The 23086-nt window shown below is 56.9% G+C and overlaps 1 pseudogene; it reads right to left on the bottom strand.

The window, feature by feature from the left end:
- Window positions 1-8992: 8992 nt before the first annotated feature.
- LOC122235303 lies at window positions 8993-14651 on the bottom strand (annotated as a pseudogene).
- Between the last annotated feature and the right edge of the window lie 8435 nt (window positions 14652-23086).

Genomic DNA, 23086 nt, shown 5'->3' with positions numbered 1-23086 from the left:
CTGTCCTCCCCGCCCCAGCCCAGCCTTTCCCTCCCGTCCCAGGCTCCCTCTTCCCCACCCTCTCCCGCTCTTGCTCTTGCCAGGACCCTGGCCTGGCTCGCACAAGGCCTGCACGGCCCGGCCCGAGGCAGTGGCCTGCAGGCCTCCCAGGGACAGGCTCTGGGCCCAGCTGGCCCCGTTTTCCTGTTTGTCTTCTCTGATGACCTACAAGGCTAGAGGCCAGCACAGCTCCGCTCTGACCGGGCCCAAGTCCGGCCGTCACTGAGGCCTCCTCTTCCTGGCCAGAGGGCCCGGGGGGCAGCACGGCCATCATGCACCACCCCCTCCCCCCGCACACTGCACCCCTGCACGCTGCATGTACAGCGCACATACTACATCCACACGTGCCGTGCATTCGCACAATCTTTCGCGCACGCGCGCGCGCGCACGCACACACACACACACACACACACCGCTAGGAGACAGGTTGCAGAATGCTGACAGCCCACGTCTGAACACTTCAGCCACACCTCCTAAGAACAGGAACATCCTCACTCTCTCCCCTGTAACCACACTGCCGTTAATAACATAGAAGCAAAGAAACCACTTTCTACTGCCTTCCAGATCAACAAAAACGGTAGAAGTGGAGTTCTGGGCACAATTATAGAAGAGCGTTTTCGAGGGAGCCCCTGGTAGAGAGTCACAGCACACCCAGCACGTCCTTTTTCGTTCCGTTCCCCCTGGGCCGAGGCCTCACAGGGGGATGGGACCTCCCTCGTCTGCCCCGGGTCGGGGAGGGGGGGAACCCAGGCACCTGCAGAGCAGCGTTTGTCCTGTCTTGCCCCAGCTGTGTGACCTTGGGCAGGCTCTGCCCAGCTCTTGGGGCCTCGGCTTTTCCCTCCTTTAAAGGGGAAGCCAACACCCAAACGCGGACCATGGTGACATGTTGGGCAAAGGCCTGGAACCGGCAGGTGAAGAGCTCACTGCACGTAGGGCAGCGCTGGAGGCCAGGGCCGGAAGCTCCGTACGGGTCCCTCTGCCGGGACCTGAGCGAGGACACGTAGGGATGGATCCCAGCAGAGAAGTGACAGGCAGGGTGGGGCCCCTGAGCCATGAGGCCACTTCCTCGGCCATCTCTGCTCCCTACGCTCCTTGTTTCCTGTTGCTGAGCCCGGGGTAAGAATGTTGGGGAAGCCCCCTCCCTTCCTCACTGGTTTTCTCCCAGAGGCAAGGGAGGGTTTGTGTCCACATGTAGACCAGACATCATGGGGAGTCCGTTCGCACAGCTCGCCCCTGCTCAGCCAGAACAAGTGCTGGGACTTTCAGGAGAAGCCACCACAGCCAGAGGGCATCCTGGAGAGAGTCTGGATCCTTAGCTGAGAGCCCCCAAGGCTGGCACGCATGTGCCCCGGGCGCTGTGCCAGGTGACATGCTGGGCCAGGCTGGCCGAGGCCCGTCACCTGCAGGGACTAGCTGATCAGAGGTGACAGGCCTCAGGCAGGCCCCTGCCCCAGCCACCCCCCCCAGCTCATGGGTAGGCTGACTGGCTTACTCACCGTCAGGGCCACATGAGTTAGCAGAGATGGTCCCTGGTTACCCAGAAGCCCCTGTCCTCTGGGCAGAGTGAACTGACAGCCGGGCACTGACCTGGACACCGCTCCTCCCTGAGACAGGCAGATGGGCAGGGGCTCTGGGGAGGAGACAGGAGGGATCCCTGAGAAATGTTTGGGGGGGTGGCCGAATGGGCCCACACTCTCCCCAGGGAGCACTGAGAAGCAGGTTCTGAAGGACTGGAGAAGGCCCTGACCACGTGGCTGGCCAGTTACGCCAGCAGGCCTCGGGCCGGGGGCAGGACTGAGCAGACGCGCCCCCCCCCCATCCCTGCAGGATTGCATCTGCACAAAGGATTCTGTGGGTGGCCAAAGTGTGGGCTCGTGTGTGCCCCAGCCCGGTGTCTGAGGAGAAGACAGGAGGCCTCGGGGTGGGCAGGTGATCAGAGCTGGCAGGCCCCGGATCTTTGCTCTATCACTGGCTTTCTGTAATCAGAACCCTTTGCTGAACAAACAGCAAGCGCTGCTGGCCCTGTGCCACGGGGGTGTGGGGGGGAGGGCCCCGGGCCCCGCCCCCAGGCCTGTGCCCAGAAGGCTGGGGGCCGGCGGGCCAGGGGAGACTGTTGCCACCACACAGGAGCCAAATGTGGGGACCCTGTTAACGGGTTGACAGAATGGAGAGGAAGGACATTTCTGAGGCCTGGAATAAACCCTTGAAGGACACCGTAGGGATGAAAGAGAAAGACGAGGGAGCCGAGGACATGGAGAGTAAGGGTGATGGAGCCGGGAGAACACCCAGGAGAACATCTGCTCAGAGGCCGGAGGGGACACAGTGCCCCGGTGTCCGGCGAGGGAGCGAGCTGCCCCAGCTGAGCATCCGTCCTGATGGGGTCCCCCTGCGATGGCAGATCGTGCAGGGCCGTGGGAGAGTAAGTGCACTGACACCTGCTGAAGTGACAAGCAGAGGCTCCAACGGGGTGAAAGGGCATTGGGTCAGAAGATGGGATCAAAAGGGCCAAAGATACATTTAATAAAACGACATGCGTGCATGCGTGCGTGTGCACATGTATCGAGATGTGTATGGGCCAACGGTGGTGGCAAGACGGGGCGTCCACTCACCTGAGGCCCGAACGAGAGTGAATAAGTCATTTTGAAAGTTAGACCAAGCCTGCTTGCAAGTTTCTGGACAGAGGAGAGTGGTACTTGGACGAGGAGCCCCGAAGCCTGGGGGGGTACAGGGTCCCCCACAGGATGGGGAGCACCCCATGCAGGGGCTGAGGACCAGGGGCGTAGAAGGCAGGTGAGCAGTTGAGGCCTCTGTCCCCGGATGACCACGAGGCCCTCATCCGAAGGGAAGGCAGCCCGGCAGGAGGCGTCTCCTTTTTGGTCCGAGCTACCCAGGCGCGTGGTTTAAAGTGGCCGATTGTTTGGGGGCACCTGATTTCAGCTCCTTCCAGGGGCTCCCTGGGTAATCGCCGCCACCTCGCTCCGTAATGAGTCTCCAGCATCCTTTCCCCGCCACCGCCACCGCCACCGCCACCGCCACCGCCACCGCCACTCACCCTTCTTCCTCTGCTCGCCTCCCTTCCACTTATGGCTGCGTCGAGGGCATCGTCGCTGTTCGGCGCTCCCACTACTCTGGCTGCCACGACGTACGCAAGGACTTCTCTCCTCGTCCCGCCTCGCTTTTTAAAATCAGACTTTCTGAGGTCTGATTAATAGCCAATCAAATTCACAAATTGCTTAATGAGATCTGACGCACGGACACACATGGTTTAATTTCTCCAGAGTAAATCCTTAGAACTGAGGCTGCTGGGTCAGTTGATGAGGTCCACTACTCTGCCTCTCTGATTTTAACCATTTCAGCAGTATTTTATTGGGAACTTATTCTGCATTTTACTTATGACTGATGATGGTGAGAATCTTTTCATATATTTATTTGCCATTTGCATATTATCTTTGATGAATTATCTAGTCAAATCTTTTGTCAATTTTTTAAAGCTTTTCCAGTTGCTGAGTTGTAAGAGTGTTTTCATTTTCAATGTGTTTTGAATTTTTAAAAATGTTTATTTATTTATTTTGAGAGAGAGAGAGAGAGAGAGAGAGAAAGAAAGAGGTCGAGCAGGGGAAGGGCAGAGAGAGAGAGAAGCACAGAGCCCAGCACAGGGCTCAATGTCACGAACTGTTAGATCATGACCCGAGCGTCAAGAGTCAGATGCTTAACCAACTGAGCCGCCCAGGCACTCCTCACTTTTAATATATTTTGGATACAAATTCTTTAAAAAGATTTTCGATGTTTCTTTATTTTTGAGAGAGAGACACACACACATACGCAGTACAAGCAGGGCAGTGACAGAGAGAGGAGGAGACACAGCATCTGAGAGCCCGATGGGGGACTCGAACTCACACACCGCAAGATCATGACCTGAGCCGAAGTCAGATGCTTAACCGACTGAGCCACCCAGGCGCCCCTAGATACAAGTTCTTTAACATATATGTTTTGTTTTGCCAGTGTGCCTTGTCACTGTATTACAGTCTCTTTTAAGTAATTTCTACCCTGCAAGGTGGGGCTGGAACTTACAACTCTCAGATCAAGAGTCTTGTGCTCTATCGACTGAGCCAGCCCCTAACCGTCTCTTTAAAATAAAACAAAAACCTTAGGGGCACCTGGTTGGCTCAGCTGGTAGAGCACATGACTCTTTATCTCAGGGTCGTGAGTTCAGGCTCCATGTTGGGCATGGAGCCTACTTAAAAAAAGAAAAAAAGAAAAAGCCAACTTAAGATGTTTTGAAGATATCTAATTTTATCAGCTTTTTTTCCTTTACAGTTTGTATTTTGTGTATCCTATCTAAAAAGCCTTTGCCTAATTCAGTGTCACAAAGCTATTCTCCTATGATTTATTCTAGAAGTTCTGTATTTCTAGCTCTCATATTTAGGCCTATAATTCATCTCGAGTTAAATTTTGTGCGTGGTATGGATTAAAGATCCAGGTTCATTTTTTTGTGTGTGGCTATCCAGTTGTCCCCCCACAACTGGGGGGAATTGCCTGTTGCTAGTGTATAAAAATACCATTGATATTTGCATACTGACTGTTTATCCTGTGACCTTGCTAAACCCACTTAATAGTTCAATTGGTTTTTGTAGATTTCTTAGGATTTTTTTTTACCTAGATAATAATGCCATCTCAAATAAAAACGCTTTTACATTTCTTTCTAATCTATATGCCTTTTATTCCTTTTTCTTGCCTTATCACACTTGCTAGGGTTTTTCATAGATGCCCCTTATCAGGCTGAGGAAGTTTCCCTTTATTTCTACTTTATTGAGAACTTTTATCATGAGTAGGTGTTGAATTATGTCAAATGTTTTTCCTGCATCTATTGAGATGATCATGCAGTTTTTCCTTTTTTGTTGTTGTTCTGGTAATATGATTAATTACCTTGACTGATCTTCAAATGTCAAAGCAAACTGGCGTTCCTGAAAGGAACGTTACTTGGTCATGATGTATTATTTTTTTATATATTGCTGTATTTGATTTGCTAAAATTTCGGTTAATATTTTTACAGTGTGTGTATTCACAAGGGACACTGGTCTGTAGTTTCCTCTTTGTGTAACATCTTTGATTTTGGTATAAGGATAATGTTTACCTTGTCAGATGAGTTGGGAACTGTTTCCTCTATTTTCTGGAAGAATTTGTGGAGAACTGGTGTTCTTTCTTTCGAAACGTTTGGTAGAATTCTCTGTGGCAACGTGTTTAGCTACAAATTCAACTCCTTTCATAGATACGGGGTTATTCAGGTTATCTATTTCCTCTGGAATGAATTTGATAGTCTGTATCTTTCACATAATTCATCCATTTCATCTAAGTTGTATTGTAATGTATTAGCATATTATTATTATCCTTTTAATGTCTGTAATATCTGTAGTGGTGTCTTCTCTTTCATTTTACTTCTTTCATTTTTGATATTGGTAATTTGTGTATTCTCTCCATTTTTTTTCTGATCAGACTAGCTAGAGGTTTATCAATTTCACTAATGTTTTCAAAGACAGCTTTGGGTTTCATATATTTACTATAACGTTTTTCTGTTTTCTATTTCTTTGACTTCTGCTCTTTATTATTTTCTTCCTTCTATTTATTTTAAATTTAATTGACTCTTCCTTTTCTAGTTTACTTTTTAATTTTTTTTTATTTGAGAGAGAGAGAGAGAGAGAGAGAGAGAGAGCAGGGGAGAGGGGTAGAGGGTGAGAGAGAGAGAATCTTACACAGGTTCCATGCTCGGCGCAGAGGCTGATGAGTGGAGCTTGATCCCACAACCCTGGGATCATGACCTGAGCTGAAATCAAGAGTCGAAATCTTCTAGTTTCTTAAAGCGGAAGCTCAAAATGATTTGGGACCCTTTCCTTTTCTAATATGAACAGTGAATGTTATACATTTTCCTCTCATCGCTTGTTTAGTTGAATTCCCAAATTTTGATATTTTACGTTTTTAGTTTTATTCAATTCAATATGATTTTTTTTGTATTAGAACAGGTTTTAACTTGTGACTTCCCCTTTGATTCATGGCTTATTTGGAAGTGTATTTTTTCATTTCTAAATATTTGGAAATTTCCTACATATCATTTTGCTATTGATTTCTTTCTTTAAAAAAAAATATATTTTTAAGTAATCTCTACATCCACTGTGGGGCTTGAACTTACAACCACGAGATCAAGAGTCGCATGCTCTACTGACCGAGCCAGCCAGGTGCCCCTGTTACTGATTTCTGATTCAGCATCACTGTGGTCAGAAATCCTACTTTGTAGGACTGTTATCCTTTGTCATTTCTCGAACTCTGTTCTGTTGTCCAGAACATTGTCTATGTTGGTGAACGTTACATCTATCCTTGAAAAGAATGTGTATATGTGTATTTTCTTGTTGTTGGGTGTGGTATGCTATAAATATCAATTAGGTCACTTTGGTTGACAGTGTTGTTCACATCCATATTCTTACTGATTTTTCCCCTGCTTTGTTTTATGAGCTACTGAGAAAAAGATGTTATAGACTCCAACTACATTTGGAGATTTGTGTATTTCTTGACTGATTGCCCTTTTTCCATTATGAAATAGCCCTGCTTATCTCTGATAATATTCTTTGTGTTGAATTCTATTCTGATATTAATATTGTCACACCAGCTTTCTTACGCTGAGCTCGTGCGATATATCTTTTTCCATCCTTTTACTTTCAGCTTGTCTGTGTCTTTAGGCTAAAAGTGTGCTTCTTGTAAATAACATATTTTATCTAGCCCGACAGTTTCTGCCTTTTAACTTGTGTGTGTGGCAGACTGTGTTTTTCAGAGGTAGCCCCAACAATATCTCCCATTCTGCTGTTCTGGAACCTTGCCATTTTGCCATCAAGAGGTGGAATTTGGGGCACCTGGCTGGCTCAGTCGGTGAAGCATCCCACTTCGGCTCGAGTCATGATCTCACAGTTTTTGGGTTCAAGCCCTGCGTCAGGCTCTGTGCTGAGCCCAGTTGGGGTTCTGTGTCTCCCTCTCTCTCTGCCCCTTCCCCGCCCTTGCTCTCTCTCTCTCTCTCTCTCGCTGTCTCTCAAAAATAAATAATCCACATAATATGGCATAAGCGATGCCGCTTGATTTCTGAGGCTGGGTCAGAAGAGGCAATGCAGCTTCGGCCCTGTTGGCGGGGATATTCAGTCTTCCGGCCTCCAGCTTCCCTGAGGCTGCCATGCTGTGAGGAAGCCCAAGCTAGCCCCTCTTGGACAGACCACATGGAAGGGCTCTGACCCGTGAAGAGAGATGCTCACGCAGCTCTAAGTTGCTCCAACTCCACACTGTTCCAGCCCCAGCTGGACAGCGAGCGCACGAAGGACCCTCGGGCGGGACCACCCAGCTGAGCCCTTCCCAGATGCTTCTTTAAAAAAAGAATTGTGGACTTGTGGGGCACCCAGCTGGCTCGGTCAACGGAGCGCGCGACTCTTGATCTCGTAGTTGGAAGTTCGAGCCCCACGTTGGGTGTGGAGATTGCTTAAAAATAAAATCTTAGGGGCGCCTGGGTGGCTCAGTCGGTTGAGCGTCTGACTTCAGCTCAGGTCATGATCTCACGGTCCGTGGGTTCGGGCCCCACGTCGGGCTCTGTGCTGTCAGCTCGGAGCCTGGAGCCTGCTTCCGATTCTGTGTCTCCCTCTCTTTCTGCTCCTCCCCCGTATGTGCTCTGTCTCTCTCTGTCTCCAAAATAAATAAAAACATTAAAAAAATTTAAAAAAATAAAAATAAAATCTTAAACAGATAAGTAAAAATAAATAAAATATTGTGGCCTTGTGATCTGAGTGCCTGGAGATTTTTTTTTTCAGTTCCACCTCACCCTGCGACGTTAGCAGATCCATGAACAGGTGCCTCAGGAGTGTCTCTCTCGGGTCTTCTGCCTCGACTGCTGCCGTAGCAGGCTTTTGCTTTGTCCTCAGTGTCGGACTCAGGGAGGCTGGAAGGTTTCTGTCAGTCCCCCTCCCCTGCCTTAAGACAGGTCAGGTCTTCTGTCCTTTCCCGGCCACGGCCTGCTGCCGGCAGGAGTGGGGTTGCCCTCAGTTCTCCTGCCCCTGCATTCACACTTCACCCTGTTAGTGCATCGATACCTTCAGGGAAAGCATATCAGCCCAGCTATGCTGCCTCCAGCCTTTGCGGGGAAACCCGTGGAAGAGAGTTGCTGGGCGAACACAAACTCCTCTGTCTGAGGCTAGGGATTCAAACTGCCCTGCCACGCGGCCTTTAAACGTCAGCGAACAGTTCTCTGCTCCCTTCTTCCTCGAGTCTAGGGCCGCCGCCGCCAAGGATAAAAGTGCCCCTGCGTCTTTTTCCTGGGAAGGGCCTGTTGTGTTTCACATTTTGGCCCACTTTGTTTTCCCCCCCACGGTGGCAACTTCAGCTCCCTGGTGGGCTTATAGGAAAAAACAATCCATGACTTTGGAGGCTACCGTGCTTCCAAAGTCTTGCAACTTTCTGCATCCCAGACAGATGCAAAACATCCACCTACTGACTTGTTCCTTCAGCCTTCCCAGTCTCAGGGGAGGGCACCCGACTGGCAGAAGCCAACCTGCCTCCCGGAGCCCGGCCAGCGCCGTCTGGGAAGTGCCACTCATTCCCCCTGTTCTTGGCTGTCATTTACATGGATTGAATTTGTGTTCTTATCCCTCATGGTCCTGTTTCCCACAAACCGTTTTCTTCTTCGATTTCATCTCCATTGAAAAAAAAATTCTTTTACTGTTTATTCATTTTTTTGAGAGACGGAGAGAGACAGCACAAGGAGGGGCAGAGAGAGAGGGAGACACAGAAGCAGGCTCCAGGCTCTGAGCCATCAGCACAGAGCCCGACGTGGGGCTCGAACCCACGAACTGTGAGATCATGACCTGAGCCGAAGTCGGACGCTCAACCCACTGAGCCACCCAGGTGGCCCTACTCTATTATTATTATTTTTTTAAGATGTGAAGGAGGGGAATGTCCAGGGTGTGGGTGCTGAGGGCTCAGGCTTGGAGGGCTCATCATCAGGGGTACCCTGGGTCTCGGGCTGCAACGGGGATTGAACTGGAAATCCCGCAAGCCCCTCCAGGTGGTCTGGGGGTAGTGGGTGGAGGCAGTCAGTGACCTCTGACCTCTCCTCATCCTCAGGCAGTGGTGGCAGTGGTGAACCGAGTGGGCATTCACGCTCTTGCCCTGAGGGGCTGTCGGGCATCCAGGCCCGGCAGAGCGGGTACAGCGATGTGTTCTGGCTGAACTGACCCAAGTCTGTGCTCCGGTCAAACAGCTTGATCACATACCTGTTGGATCGCCGAGGTCCTCGCTCAGCTGGCCCATAACCCACCTCCCTTTCCCCTCCTCCTCTTCCAATGCCTGCAATGGAACAATTCTTTTTTTTTTTTTTTTTTTTTAAGATTTTATTTGTAAGTAATCTCTACACCCAACACGGGGCTCGAATGTACAACCTTGAGACCAGGAGTCACATGCTCCACTGAGGGAGCTGGCCAGGCGCCCCTCGCAATGGAGCAATTCTAAGTCGTGGGTGCCCAAGGCGTTGTCGAAGCTTCCTCCTCCAGGTGCTCCCTGTCCATGTGACTCTTCTCCAACAGACACTGCAAAACAGCATCTAGTCGATTCCAGGCCTTGGCCATCTCCAGCTGCGACTTCTCTCCTGTCACATCACCGGGAACATGTCCTGGGTCTGAGGTGTCGCTCGCTGGGTCGGAGGTGCCCCGAGGAGCCCAGGGTCACGAATAGAGGCCCGAGGCCCACAGGGAGAGGCCAGAGGTAAGGTTCGTGTGCGGCCAGTCCTCGGCGCTGAGCGGTACCCGGTGGTGACCGCCACCTCCTGGCTTCAGTTCCTTCCTCTTGGAATGGCCGAAGAGCCCAGAGAAAGATCTCCAGTCCCGTGCCTGGGGCTGGCTGTCTGCACTTGAACTGAGTAGGGCGAGAGGGCCGGAAGGCTCCATGTTCGCTGGGAATGTTCACTTGCCTCGTCCTCCCGTCCCCAGCGTGCTGCCCCTGCAACTGTCCCGGGTGGTGCCCAGCGAAGGCACTTTCTGTGTCATCGTCTCCGAAGAAAGAACTTCCTCTTCTGCGGGGATGGGGGGCGGCATGTGGGGGTCTATCTGCCTCTTGCACAGATTCTCACCCCTGTCTGCACGGCTGATTTCTGTGCCACATGTGAGCTCTGCCGTGGGAATTCACCGTTCAGCTGGGGCCGCTGCGGGGGTGACTGCCGGACCCCCACGCTCTCGTTGGGGTTACCTCATCTCCTATTACTTTCATCCTTGGCACCGTTTGCTTTTAAAAACTCACTTGCTGTCATTTTAGTGGGGTTTCATAAGGGAGAGCAAATAAATGGCTGTGCTGAATTTGTCCCTTTAAAAAAATTTTTTTTAATTGATTTATTTTAAGAGAGACAGAGACAGTGTGAGTGGGGGAGGGGCAGAGACACAGAGGGAGACAGAGAGAGAATCCCAGGCAGGCTCTGCGCCATCGGCACGGAGCGTGACGTAGGGCTCGATCTCACGGAACTGCGAGATCTTGACCTGAGCCCGAATCAAGAGTCAGATGCTTACCCACCCGAGCCACCCAGGCGCCCCGATTTGTCCCTTTTACATCCAAGTCAACAGTATGTGGAGAAAGTCTGGAAGGGGCCGGAGGCTGTCTGGGGGCACGCACCTGCACTGCGTTCCTTACAAGCCAGATGGTCTGGTGTTTGTGAATCCCTAGTGAGACCCATCCACACTTTCTCCTACAGCATCTGTAGCCTCTGAGCGGGACCGCGGGTGTCACCCGGGGCCATTCCGTTCAAAGCCCGGGGGTTTGGAGGAGACACGAGACAACAGGTAACTGAAGTGTGGTCAGCCAGGCCAGGTGCTGTGGAAGTGTCGCTGGCAGCGATGAACACAGAGGTGGGGTCTTCGGCAGCTCGGGCCGCCACAACAGAAGGCCGCAGGCCGTGTGGCTTAAACGACAGCCATGTACTTTGTCACCGTTCTGGAGGCAGGATGTCCCAGATCAAGTTCTGCCAAGGTCGGTTTCCTTTTCTTGGCTTCTAGATGGTTGTCTTCTTGCCGTGTTCTCACAGAGCAATGAGAGAGGCTGAGGCAGAGACAGAGACAGAGAGACAAGTCTCTGTTGTCTGTCTTCATAAGGACAGGAATCCTCTCCGATCGGCGCCCTGCCCTTATGACCTCATTTTGCCGTACTGACTTTCTCAGAGGCTCCGGCTCCAAATACAGCCACATGGTGGGTGAGGGCTTCAGCCTGTGAAGGGGAGGGGTACCCGAAATTCAGTTCCTAACAGATGGCCACGCCGTGTATCACAGAGCCTGCCCCAACCTTGGCCTCCGCTGCACGGAGTCCAGCCAGTGCTCAAGAGGAGGAAAGGAGTCACCACCTCTTGAAGGGAGGAACATCAAAGAATTTGTGGCCATAGGTTAAAACCACCAGAACAGAGATGTTCATGAACTCTGGGCTTTACTAAGAATGCACATCAAGGGGCGCCTGGGTGGCCCAATCGGGTAAGCGTCCGACTCTTGATTTTGGCTCAGGTCATGATCTCACGGTTCGTGAGTCTGAGTGCTGCGCCGGGCTCTGCGCTGACAGCGCGGAGCCTGCTGGGGATTCTCTCTCCGCTCCTCCCCTGCTCAAGCGCTCTGTCCCTTTCTCTCTCAAAATAGATAAATAAACTTTAAAAAAAAAAAAAGAACGCATGTCAAAATATCTAGAGTCACTATTCAAAGATTCTCGCGGTGCTTCTAAACCGAAAGGAAGATTCCGGAACACAAATTCAATCCATGTAAACGACAACCAAGAATAGGGGCAGTGAGCGGCACTTCCCAGGCGGTGCGGGCCGGGCTCCGGGAGGCAGGTTGGCTTTTGCCAGTCGGGTGCCCTCCCCTGAGACTGGGAAGGCTGAAGGAAGGCCGCGTTTCTGCCGTGAGGAGCGGTTTTCCTGCTGGATGGCAAGGACGAAGAAGCATGCGGCTTCGGCGGCAGCGCTCCTGTGCCGGGTGGGCCTCCACTCCTTATGGCCGCGGTGACTTCCTGTCCCGGGTTGGTGATCCCTGACTCGTGGCTACGGTGTTGTCTTCCTGAACTCAGCATTTGCTTCGGTGCCCGCGGTGGTGGAGGCCAGGAGCGGCGGCTCCTCGTGGGAGCCGGTTTGGAGGCGGTGGTCTGGGGCCCCTCCAGCGGTCCTGCATGCTTCCCACCCCCTTTCTTAGGCTCACAAAATCTTTTTTTTTTTATTTTTTAAAAATGTTTTTATTTTTGAGACAGAGCGCGAGTGGGAGAGGGGCAGAGAGAGAGGGAGACACAGAATCTGAAGCAAGCTCCGGGCTCCAAGCTGTCAGCACAGAGCCCGATGCGGGGCTCGAACTCACGGACCGCGAGATCATGACCTGAGCCGAGGTCGGACGCTCAACCGACTGAGCCACCCAGGCGCCCCTCACAAATCTTTTTCTGCGGAAGATGGCTGGAGTGATTTCTGCTTCCCCCGCCTGAACCTTCACTGATAGAAAATGGGGGCAGAGAAAGAGAAATGTGGAAAGCCGGGCAAATGGGAAGCACTTAACAGGCAGGCAAGAACAAATGCAAGCATTTAGCAAACACCACCGACAGAATCAACTGAACCCTCCAGGTAAAAGACAAAGGTAGAAGAACGTACCCTCTGGCCCAGCAGCCCCGGCTCGGTGATGGTTACAGAAATGAAAGCGGACACAGACCTTGTACGTTAATGCTTCGAGCAGCTCCTCTCAGCGTCGCCCAGAGCGGGAAACCACCCAGCGGGCTTGTGGCTAAACAAAGCGGGATATGGCCAAACACTGGCATGCTACTCAGTAATAAACAGGAACGAACCACTGCCGCGTGCGCACGCACACCAACATGGGAGGGTCTCGAAAACCACCCTGAGCGAGGGAAGCCAGCCAAGAGAATACACCCGGCACGATTCAGTCTGAAATTCCAGCGAAGGCAGCAGATCAGGGGAGGGGTGGGGGGGGGGGCAGGGCTAGAGGGAGCGCGTGACTTCAAAAGGTAGGAGAGAATTTGGGGAGGTGATGGAGTTATTCCATATCTTGATTGTGGCGGTGGTTACGGGACGTTTATCGAAAATCGTCGAGCTGTACACCTCCCAGAGGCCAATTTTACTGCATGTAAACGATGCCTCCATAAAGCCGAGTTTTAAAAAGGCAACGATCGTTAGGCCGGATCAAAGCAAACCAAACCCCGACGACGTGCTGCTTGAAGAGATACACCTGGGACAGGAAGACGCAGACAAATGGAAAGGAGAAAACCAGAGAAAGGTGGGTCGGGCTCATCAGTCCGCCCTGTCAACCTGCTGGCACTTTCTTCCTGCTCCCTCATCACGTGGCCTTTGTCTTGCTGTGGGGGAGGGTCCGGCCCGACTCTGGGTGGCTGCCCTCGTCCGTCCGGTTGCTGTGCCCAAGACGCGTGGGTCACGGGGAGCCGTGAGGAGCTCAGGCCACTGAAGGTGGTGAGTGGGCGAGACCCAGCCGCTGTCTCTGCAGAGCCTCCCGGTCTCCACAGCTAGCGTGTGGCAGCGGAGACCCGGTTCACCGCGTGTTCGAGGCCAATCTTTCCTGCTTCTCTGCCCGGGGACCTCTCTTCTTCCTGTTGTCACTCCCGCTGGCCCCTCTATCTTGGGACGCAGAAGTGGGAGAATGGGCTCTGCAGTCAAACAGAGGCGAGTTCAAACCCCAGCTGTGCCGTTCACCTTCCGGGTCATTTTGGTGAAGTCGCGTGACCCGTCTGACTTTCGGTTTCCTCATCTGGGAAATGGGGCCCTAGTGACGGGCGGAGGAGCAGGTGAGCAGAAACTCGGCACGGCGCCTCCCCACCCCGGCTGCATGACCTCCCTTCTGGACCACAGGCTCCTCGCTTGCAGTGAGCATCACAAGAGAACGTTCATCATAGGGGGTGGGAAGCACGCAGGACCACTGGAGGGGCCCGAGACCACCGCCTCCCAACAGGCTCCCACGAGACAGAGAGAGAGCACGAGTGGGAGAGGGGCACTGCTGTGCTCTTGGGACTTGAGTTCCCTCGTCTGTACTGGGGTCTAATGATGGACTTCCCCGGGGTCGGTGTGTTAAATAAACGTGCTAACACACGAAACGTGCTTCCGACAAGGGCAGGCCCGTGGCAGGGCTCAATGAATGCTATTTCGTGTCGTGACTGGTGACCGAGGGCACGGTCCGTGGAGACTGAACCCACCATCGTGCACTGAGCGGGGAGCAGACTCACGGGGCTGCGTCCTCTTACCTCCCTCCCGCCAATGCCAGCACGGCCACCAGCCTCAAACCCCACCCTCCTGAAAGGAGCAAAGGCTTCGGGGCTGGAGGAAGAGGCTGATAACTGTTTGGGGTGAGTGGACAGGCAGAGGTGGCCAGAGAGGAGAGAGGCTGGGCCTATCAGCGGTGGGATCAGAGCAGGCAGGAAGCAGATAGCAGCTCAGTGCCTCATGGAAAACACCCCCCTCCTGGGCGCCCGCCCCCGCCCTCCTTACGGAGCTCCGGGCCAACTGGCCTGGTGCCCACAGCCTCCTCCCTGCTCCCGCAAGGGCCGGGCCAGTGGCAGGAGAGCGCCGCCATCACCCCACCCCCCCACCCCCGGCTCTGGGTCTACCACCGCCCAACCCTGGGCCCCTGGCGCCCCTGGGGTGGGGTGGGGTGGGGGGCGGAGCTCCTTTGGCTCCTCCCTCCGAGCAGCCCTCCACCTGCACGCCCCAGACTGACCTCCTCACCGGTCTCCTTCTAAAGACCCCTAGAGGGGCGTCTGCGGGGGCTCGGTCGGCTAAGGGTCAAGCATCCCACTCTGGATTTCTGCTCAGGGCACGATCTCACGCTTGGTGGTTTCCAGCCCCGCACTGGGCTCTGCGCTGCCAGCACGGAGCCTGCTTGGGATTCTCTCTCTCCCACTCTTTCTGCCCCTCCCCTGCTCGCTCTCCCTCTCTCTCTCTCTCTCTCTGTGTGTCTGTCTCTCGCAAAATAAATAAGCTTAAACAAAATAAAAGACCCTTAGAACATGTCATCCAGACCGTCACTGAGGGCAGGGCTCCAAGCCTCCCCTTCCGGGGGACGTGGAAGGGGGATGGGGACTTCAGGCCAGGATGCCCGGCCCCCTCCCACGCGGGCCTCCTGCCTGGCTTGGAGGGTCCCGAGAGGCTGAGCTGAAGGCCCCGGAATGCTTCATTGGGCAACAGGCATGCTCATAAAAATACCGTGGCCACCACGGCCGCAATCTGCCATCTGGACCCTAGGCCTTCCTTGCCCTGAGGCCGGCTCGGCTCACTCCGGAATTGCTGCGCCCTCCGCCTCCCATCTGAGGTCACGGCCAGGGGGGTCGCGGGGGGGGGGGGCGCAGGGGAGGAACTTCTTCCCGGGCTTCCAGTGCAAGGCTGCAGAGAGAGTGGGGCCCCCGGGAAAGGTCGAGATGGGGCCAATCCCCACCACAAAGAAATAAAACACGGGCCTGGGAAAGCTGGCAGCGAGCTGGAGGAAAATCTAGGAAATGAGAGGGGCGGCTCCGGGGGCTCCCTCTCCGCGACCTCCTGGCCCCTGGGCTCCGGGCTGCCTGCGCCCCTGGAACGTCCTTGGTGGGCTGAAATGGAGGCCCGCGGGCCCCACTGGACCGGATCGGGGGCCTAGGATGGGAGGGATGCGGGAGAGAGCCCAGGGCCTCAGGAATCTTGTCCCTTGGGGTTGGGGAACGTCCAAACACCCCACGACCGGGGTGCGGCCGGGACCCGTTGCGTGTGGGTGCCCGTCGCTCATCAGCGCCCTCGAGGGCCGGGAAAGGGTTGGGGATGTTTCCCCAGCCGACTCCTCTCTCCACCGCCCAGCCCCGCGCCCCGGGGGCACCCCGGCCCCGCGATCCCTGCCCCGAGCCAACACTGCAGCGCGGGCGCCCGGATGCGGGGCACTCCCGGGCCAGGGACTTCGGGACTGCGGGCGCAGGTCCGGCGGGACCTGGCGGCGGGGGTCCCCCGGAGGTCCCGCGGAGGGCGGGGACCACAGGGGACTCCCAGCCCGCGCCGGGCTCGGCAGCCCGGCTCGGAAGCCGGGGTCCGCGGAGACGAGGGGCGAGGGCGCGGCGGGGCGGAGCGGGCGGCGGGGGAGGTGATCTCACTCCCTCCTCCCCCGCCTCCCCTGCGCTCCCCTCCCCCTCCCCTGCGCGCACGCCCGCCCCGCCCCGCCGCTGCTGCCGCCGCAGCATCGGCATCGCAGACGCGCTCCGGCAGCGGGTCCGAGGCCGGCGTGCGCGGAGGCTGGGCGGGCAGCCCGAGCGGCGGCCGCAGCGCAGGTAAGCCGGGCAGGCCTGCCCTCGCGCCCCGGCTGCGGCTGCGGCGTCCCCGGCCCCCCGTCCCAGCCCTGCCCGGCCGGGGTCGGGGGACGAGAGCTAGGAGCGCCACACGGCCCTGCCCGCAGTTGCGGGCTGGGCGGCTGGAGCCCCACCCAGGCCGGGGACCGGGCTCCGGGCCCCACGGACGGGAGCCGGGCGGGGGAGGGAGGCCGGGGGCCGGAGCCCGACAGGTGAGCGGTACCTGGGCGACGCCCAAGATGCCGATCTGGAGAGGGACACCAAGCGGGGAGTCAGGCAGGGCCCGTGCGGGCAGGTGGGGGGCCCAAGTTGGCACGTCCCTACGGGTGTGTGCGCGTGTGTGAGAAAGGGAGCGCGGTGCGGGCCGAGTGACCCCCCGTCGGCCGCCGTGGGGTGTGGCCCTGGGCGTGGCTGCCCCTCTTCCCCAGCCGACGGCTCTGTTTGGCTGAAAATCCCGTCGCCTGCGTGGTAGGGGCTGGCCTAGGCTGCCCCTGCCATGGGGGAGGGGTGAGGACGGGGCAGGGCGCTGTCTGGCCCTCCGCCCCGAGGCGGAGGGGTGGGGAAGGGGGGCTTTGTTCTCCTCCCTCTTCTTTCCAAACCCCAGCCTGGACTCCCCGGGGCTCCCCTGCGAAAGCCTGCCCCGGGACCGGGGTCTCCTCCTGCGGAGGCGCAGGGTGTGTCCGCAGCCTCAGTTTCCGCAGGCTCTTGTGGCTAAGAAAGGGCGCACCGTGCGAGGTCAGCCCGGGCACCAACAGACGGGCGGCTGTGCACAGGGGTGTAGAATGCGGGTCTGTGGGCGACAGGTGAGGGAGGGAGGGTCTCATTGGCTCGCGGCTAGGGATTCTGGAAAGCAAGGTGCCCATGGCGATGTCTCTGCCCACTGCGGGTCTTTTGCCAAGTCTTTCTATCTCGGTTCAGTTATGGGAGGGGCCTGCAATTCCTCCTCCCCCCTCCCTAGGGTCGATTTTGGGGATCTCTTGGTTGGTAGGGGTTGCAAAGAGCACCGTAGTGCAACCTGCCGCCCCCTACAGGGTATCTGGAGCCCGGCTCCTCACTGCCTGTCTGTCTTCGGGAGGCAGGCCCAGGGCCATCTGCCAGCCCCGAGGAGTCGCAGGCCTGACACCCCCTCCAAGTAGGTGCCCTGCTTCCAGTTAACTCCACCCAAAGGCAGGGGCTTCTGGGCAACCCAGTGCCATCTCTGCTGACTCACGTGGCCCTGACAGTGAATAAGCCAGTCAGCCTTTCTTCCCACAAACTGCTGCCGAGCTTCGTGTTTCTTGTCCCTTACGGGGTGGCTGCGGCAGGGGCCCGTCGGGGCCTCTCTCTCCCGATCAGCTCCTTGCTACGGGCGGCGGGACTCGGTCTGGCCCAGCCTCTCACCTGGCACTGCACCCAATGAAGCACCCACACGCGCACCCCTGGGCTCCCCAGCCTCCAGGGGCTCTTGGCTTTCTACGGCCACAAGGCAAGTTGGCATCGGGGCTGAGACCAGCGGCGCCCTCTGGCTCCTCCGTCGTTTCTGTTTGCTGCTTTCTCGTCCTTCTCTCCCCACTCACTTGTGTCTGTGTGTGCGCGACCCCAGAAGTAATGCATCTTACCGTGGAACGCTTGAAATATACAGAAAAGAACAAAAGAAATTAAGGAGCGCTGGTGATCTGATCACCGCTCAGCACACCCCGGCCTCAGTCTCTTTGCTTTGCTACGGGCCGCTCCCCAGAGGCTCCTCCCCCAGCCCCCCAGCCCCCTGCAGAGCACCGAGTGCGCGAGTGTGTGCACGGCGCGCCCCGAGGCGGCAGGGTCCCCTTCCTGCACAGTGATGAGCTCCTCCCCGGCCGGGAGCTCTGTGGCCGTGGTGTGGACGGTCATTTGCTGGGCAAGTGCCCACTTGGGCCAGGCTCAGTGCCACTGATGGAAAAACCGGTAACAAACCAGCCCAACACCATCTTTGTCCTCAGAGGGTACGAATTGCTTTTCTCTTTTCCTTTGTGACTATCTGAAGGGAAAAGGGAAGCGAGGAGTGACGGAAGGCCTGGTCCAAGGTCTACTCCAGTGGGCAGGGGCATCGGGCTGTTCTCCTGTTAAGCCTCTTTCTGCCGCTGGGGTGGGTGCCTTGCATGGCACCCACTTGGGCAGTGCCTGCGGGGGAGGCTGGAGGGAGCAGCCCCGCGTGCCATACCTGCCACTCTCCAGCCCAGTGACTTGGGACCCTCGGTCCCTTCCCTGCTTTGAGTCTCAGGCCTCTTGGCTATCACATTCATCTCCAAGGTCCCTTTCAAGACCAACGTCTCTGGGGCCACTCTAAATGGCGCAGCTGGAAAGCACGTCTCGGGGCCCTCTTCTGAGCAGTGAGGGCCGCGTGGCCTCGAGGAGAGGCCCAACCAGGCCGTGCCAGTCACGCATCAGTGCCAGGCCAGCCTCCAGGAGAGCCAGGGCAAAGGTGATGGCAGCTTTTGCCGGACCCCCTTCTTGGGCAAAAGATTGAACAGTTTTGGGATGAGGGGGATGCGTTTCCAGGGCTGTCTGGGGGCCTGGGGAGGGGCATGCGCTGGGGGAGAATGGAGTAGAGATGGGGGTCCGGTGCAGACCTCTGCAGGAGCGAGGGGGAGGGTGACAGCCGGAGTGCAGTCCCGGGGGCCCTGCCCCACCCTGTGAGTCAGACAATGGGGGAGGCGGCGGGTCTGATCCCCCCTCTAGGGTCACAGGCTGGCAGCTGTCTTTGCCCTGCCCGCTCCTGCCGTGATTGGGAAGGCCGGGCTTGGGTCCCTGGGTGGGGCCCGCTGGGATGGGCCCTCAGCAGGCCCTGCCCTCCAGTCTTTCACCCTCCTGCTTGCTCTGACTTGCCCCATTCTGGACGCCTCCCTTCTTCTGCCCTCCCCCCACCCCCCCTTGCTCTCTCCTTGCCAGCCACCCACCTCTCCAGGTCCCCCTCCCTCTCCCCACTCAGTTGAGTTTCGCTGTGGGGAGGGCACTACTCCCCTCCTTCTCTCCCCCTTCCTCTGCCTGCCCCACCCCTCCCCTTCTGCCTATCTTCTCTCTCTGCTTCTCCCCTGCCCCACACCCCATGGCCCTGAGCTTGGCCCCAGCTCTGAGCCTCAGCACCAGGGTGACTGCTCATGCCTTTGGGTTGGGCCCACACTGCCCGTAGGGGCCTCATCTGACCTGAGGGGTGGACAGGAGGCGCCTGCTGGCCACCAGCCAGAGGACCGGGGGTCAGGCAGTTAGCAAGGCCAGCCTGCCTTCTCCCCAGATATCAACAGGATCTTTGTGGCTTCCTAAAGGCTATGGTCAGATGGTAGGGGGGAGGGGGGTCCCTCTGCAGGGGAAGGCTCTGGGCTGCCGGCCTTTCCAGAAGCTTTTCTTTGTCCAGTTCCCCCCACCCAGGGCCTCGGGAGCCCGCCTGGGCCCTCGTGTTCTCTCTAGGTCTTGAAGCTTCCGAGGGAGCGCCCAGCCACTGTCCTGCCTCTCAGCGGCTCATGCCAGCCTCTGTCCCTAAACCCACCGAGGACGGACGGCTTTGTCAGCCTTGGATTGGGTGGAGCAGGAGGCGGCAGCGTCCTGGGCTTTGTGCACTCAGCCAGGGGGGCCTTCTGAGCCTGTCCATCTTGATGTCGGTCTGATTGAGCTTGAAGGGAGGAGATGAGTTACCGGGAGCCCCTCCCTCAGCTCTCCCGTCTAGAGCCTTCGGAGCTAGGCCCATCGGGAGAGGGCAGCCAGGCTGGATGTTTGCATGGGGGCGATGTTGGGCATGGGCGTGTGCGTAGCTTCCGGTATTCCTCTTTGCATGTGTGGGGATCATCTATCTGGTTGCATGTGTGCATTTGTGTGTGTTCGTGAGAGAGCGTGGGCACACAGATCCTTCTGTGCCCGAATGGGTCCCCTCAGATGCCCCGTGGGCCTGTGTGGGGGAAGGGGCGGGACTGATGGCGGTGGCACAGAGGCTGGCATGCCCGATGCATGACGCGCATGATATGGGGCTTCCCGCTGTGTGTGGGGGGGGTGCCCTCTGACCCCTCCCCTGGCCTCCTGCGTTCATGCCTTAGGAATGCTGAGGCCCTGGGGACAACAGAGGCCCCATTGTCTACCCCAGGCTTCCTGGGCCCCCTCTGTTCTTTAGCCCTTTGGCAGTGGGGAGCCGCGAGGGGGCCGGAGGGGCCTGGCAGTCTCTGAGCCATTTTTAGGCGCCCCCACCCGCCCTTTTGGTCCAGGTGTCCCCGGACTGGCGTATCTGAGCAGCACCTTCCCTGCACCGCCTGCCTGCTCTAGCGACAGGCCCCGCCAGCCCATAGCAATGAGAGATACGCTGTGCCCTCTAGCCTGGCCCCCGAAGCCCCCTCTAGTGCCAGGTTCATTTCTCAGGTGTGTACGGGGGGTATTCTGGTCTTGTTTTCAGCCCGCTTTCCAAAGTTGAAGGGGAGGCTTAGAGGGCATCGAGGGAGGCAGCTTTCGGGCTGTGGGCCTCAGTTTCTTCAACTGTGCATGGGAAACTTGGCTGTAGCACTGGCATTCTATGAGTCTTGGCCTCTGCTCTCTTGGGCCTCAGTTTCCCCTTCTGCACGCTATCCCCAAGCTTAATAGAGAAAGGAATTTGCCTTCTTTTTGGATGGCGTCCTTGAATGGTGGGTCGAGTAAAGCCCAAGGCCTAGGGATGAGATGGTCCCTGCTCTGTGCTGAGGCGTGATATGGGTCACATCCTACTTCCACGTGGCCTCCTCCCAAGATTTCCATCCCTGCCCCCCCCCATTTGCCTGCCATCTGCCTAGCAAATCAGCCCTTCCCTAGGGGACAGGACGGCTTGGAGGCCATCCTTGTCCAGGCCCCTGGCCCTCTGGGAACACACGTACACATGCCTGAGAGGCAAGCTGACCTCCCCCCTGCCAGAGTAGTCTTTGGTGGCTTTGGGAACCTCCACGCCATCTAGAACCTTACTCCTGGTGAACGTTAGTGCCAGCTCTGTGACCTTGGACACTGTGCTCTGGTTCTCTGAACCTCAGTTCCCTAATCTGTAAAATTGGGGTAATGATAGGGCCTCCTTCTCCGGGGTGATTTTAAGGATTCATTGAGTGATGTGCGTAAACGTGCTTGGAAGAACCCTGGCGTGTGGTAAGTGGTATCCATGGATTTATTTAATAAAATGGGGCACCTGACTGAGACACACACGTGAGGGGGTGGAGAAAAGCTGTTCTGGCCGCAGATGGTGAGATGCCCCCTTCCTTCCCCAGTGGAGACGGTCTGTTCTCACTGCTCTCCCATGAAGGGTTAACTTCTGTCCCACCCCTTCCTCATCCTTTAAGGAGAATGGTCCATTACAGGTGAGCTGCTGTTGCCTTGGAGACTGCAGCCTTGAGGGGGCTGTGGGCTCACTCTGGGGAGTGCCTTGGGAGGGGCGAGGCAGTGGGAACCACAGAGGACAAGGTGGCAGTCCTTTAGCACTTCCAGGCCCCAGATACCTGTGGGGGCTCCCACCCAGCAGCCTCCTTTATGTATTATCTAACCCATTAGGCTGCTGCAGGCAGACAGGCAGGCAGGCAGGCAGGCTTTCCTCTCTGCTGCCAGTGGAGGGAGTTGGGCTCCATCTCCATGGAAACCCGCCAGCCACAGCCTGGGGGGGGGGGAGGGCGAGGAGGAGCCTTAAAGGAACACAGTGCGTAGGGTGGAGGTGACACCCATACCCTCATATACGCACTGACGGGCTCAAAGGCCCCCACCAGCCCTTCTGGCAGACAGCCCGGGCATGGATGCCCCCATGCGCTCACTCCCCGAGCCTCAAGGATGTGGACCCAGCACCCACACCCTGACCGTCTCACACACCTGGGGCACTGAGCCCCAGCTGAGCCCCCAGCCCTGCCCCTGGTGGGCCTGCCGGGCCATGGGAAGCTGCCATTCTCAACAGACATTGAGCTGGAGGGCCCTCTGGCTACGTGCCCCTGGAGGGACTCCATTTCTATCAGATGGGAGGGACACGGAGGACCCTACACAGGACCTGGGCACTCACTCACGCGGGACACCCTTGACGCGGGGCACCCTTGAAGGTTCGTGAGGGGTGTGTGTGTGTGTGTGTGTGTGTGTGTGGTCAGGGAGTCAGGGAGGAAAGCAGCCACCCCAGATCTTGGCTTCAACCCACGACCTTCCAAGTCCCCCTCAGTAAGAGGACAGGAGGCCAGAGGAGAAGACTCCCCAGGGGACCCAGGGACTGAGGGTGCAGCAAGGGGCGTGGCTCCTCTGCCGCCCTGAGCCCTGTCTGTGCAGGCTCCAGCGGACGGCAGTCTGCCTCGGTGCCTGCCACGCCCTTTCTTCTTGCCTGTGCGGTGCGGTGTGTCCGGGGGGATGGGTTCCCAGCTAGACCCACTCAGGATCAGCCTGCCTTTGTTGTGCATCACCCCAGCACAAAGTGCGGGCATGCACACGGACACTCACGGTTGTGCCTGGAGACGTGTGGGCGCCTACCTCCAGCCGGGCGGCTGCTCACTCTGAGTGCTTCTCCCTTCCTGCTGTGGGGGTCCCCACCTCCTCCAGGAGGGCCAGCCAGCAGTGGCTCATTCATCTTGCCTTACAACTGTCTCCTAGCCCCAGTGCCACAAGTGGCCAGGGACCTGCTGCTCTGTCTCTGTTGTCGTGGGCTTTGTCTCTCTGCTTCTGGCTCAACAGCTTCTCTGCTGTTTGTCTCTCTGCCCTGCCTGTCAGTCCAGCCTGACCTCTAAGCCCAAGA

Source organism: Panthera tigris, chromosome X (assembly GCF_018350195.1).
Source record: "Panthera tigris isolate Pti1 chromosome X, P.tigris_Pti1_mat1.1, whole genome shotgun sequence".
Taxonomy (NCBI): domain Eukaryota; kingdom Metazoa; phylum Chordata; class Mammalia; order Carnivora; family Felidae; genus Panthera; species Panthera tigris.
This window is presented reverse-complemented; position numbering and strand designations above follow the sequence as displayed.